This window comes from Arachis ipaensis, chromosome B05, assembly GCF_000816755.2.
Source record: "Arachis ipaensis cultivar K30076 chromosome B05, Araip1.1, whole genome shotgun sequence".
Classification (NCBI taxonomy): domain Eukaryota; kingdom Viridiplantae; phylum Streptophyta; class Magnoliopsida; order Fabales; family Fabaceae; genus Arachis; species Arachis ipaensis.
In genome coordinates this window covers 118,353,739-118,355,772 of record NC_029789.2, presented here as the reverse complement: position 1 = coordinate 118,355,772, position 2,034 = coordinate 118,353,739, and the positions used below count along the sequence as shown (strand labels likewise).

General features: G+C 30.4%; 1 protein-coding gene across 1 annotated transcript in view; it reads left to right on the top strand.

The window, feature by feature from the left end:
• Positions 1,889–2,034, top strand: part of LOC107643898 (phosphoglucomutase, cytoplasmic) — a 6,453-nt gene continuing 6,307 nt past the window's right edge. Inside the window, exon 1 of the mRNA XM_016347648.2 lies at positions 1,889–2,020. The gene's annotated coding sequence lies outside the window, so the exon portion shown is untranslated. The remainder of the gene's footprint in view (positions 2,021–2,034) is intronic.

The following is a 2,034-nucleotide window of genomic DNA, read 5'->3' as shown; positions in this document are numbered from 1 at the left end:
ACTCATTTTTAAATCAATTATATTTTTATTTATCTATAAATTTTATTAAATATATACAAATTAAAAAGATAAATAAAAAAAATTTATTAATCACAATTTATTTTTTCTTTTCATGATTATATGATATCTATTAATATTATTTTTTAATAAATTATAGAGTAAATGCTCAAAATGGTCCCTGAATTTCAAATCGCTATTCAAGTTAGTCCTCGACTTTTTAAAATGACCAATTAAATTCCTGAAATTCGAAAAACTGCATCTCCGTTAGTCCCTTGCAGAAGTGCCATCTAAGCGTTGATGATGTGGCATTCCAGCTATATGCTGATGTGTACCAAACTTGAATTTGATTCAAATTGGTACCTGAAATTGCTTAATAATATCCACATTAGTCCATTTTTAATTATAAAACCCTAATTTTTAAATTATTGTCTTCTCTTCTTCGATCTCTCTGCTGTCTTCTTCTCTTCTTCGTCCTCTCTGCTATCTTCTTCTCTTCTTTGACCTCTCCACTATCTTCCAATTCATCTTGTTTTCTCGTCTGCATGAGTGATGGTGGGTGGTGGGGAGAGAAGCCAAAGTAGCTCAAGTAGGAACAACTCTGTAGGGAGACCTTATGGCAGCAAAAGAATGTGCAACAGGGGAGGTAAGAACGCCATTTTCTGTAATTACAGACTTCGGATGGTGATGAAGTACTCAACGACGACAGAGAATCCTGGTAAACTATTTTATGGTTGTCCAAACTATGAGGTAAGGTTTATGCCTCTAAGAAAATGTTAAGATAGTTTCACTTTGAGTTTGGATTCACTTGCGTTTTTTACTTTGTAGCATGGAATCCATTGTAATTTTTCCTGTTGGGTTGATGGAGGTGAAGACTAGTTTGTGCAACACCCATTTCACCAAAAAATTTGCATAAGTTCAATTGAAAAATGACAAATTTAGAAAGTGATGTTAATACCTTGAAGATGATGATAATGATTACCTTTTTAAAAGTGGAAAATATATTTTAGTTTAATGGACGAACCTGCAAGGATACATATAATTTAAATCTGTGTTGAACTTAAAATTAATACAACCGCATTAACTTGTAATTAAAATAGTTTTTAGGTAAGTGTACTGATGTTGTAGTTCAGGATGAATATGAACTGGAAGATAGCGGAGAGGACGAAGAAGAGAAGAAGCCAGCAGAGAGATCGAAGAAGAGAAGATAATAATTTGGGAATTAGGGTTTTATAATTGAAAATGGACTAATTTGGATATTATTAAGCAATTTCAGGTACCAATTTGAATCAAATTCAATTTTGGTAGCATACAGCTGAAATACCACATTATCAACGTTTAGACGACACTTCTGCAAGGGACTAACAAAGATGCATTTTTTCGAATTTTAGGGATTTAATTGGTCATTTTAAAAAGTCGAGGACTAAATTGAATAGCGATTTGAAATTCAATGACCACCTTGGGCATTTACTCATAAATTATATAATAATAGGTAAAGACTTGCATGCAATTGTTTTAATATGAAGTTCATAGTTGAAAATTGTCTAACGGTTCTTAAATATCAACTTCACATAAAAACAATTGTATGTGAATTTTTATCTATAATAATATAATAATAAAATAAATATAAATTAATTAATAAAATATTAAAATTTAAAAATGATAATTATTTTTTATAAAAATAAAATAAAAATACTTATAATAAAAATAATTAAATTTTATATAATTATTTATTTATATCAGATTAACCGGTTTGACTAGTAACCCACCAATTAAATCAGTAACTAAGTGATCCAGTAATCTGACCGATTCGGTTCTGATAACTATGGTTCAGTTATATCAAAATATAACACAAAAATGTAAATTTTTAGACCTTTGTGTAATTTGAAAAATATTTTTTCTTTCATTACAATAAAAAGGTGTACACAAGATTGCTCGAAAATTCGAAAACAGGGGACTCTCGCCCGATAAATTCCCTGTCGCACAAGCGTCATCCCAGCAGCAACTCAACACTTCCAAGCTGGTACGCTCATCTTC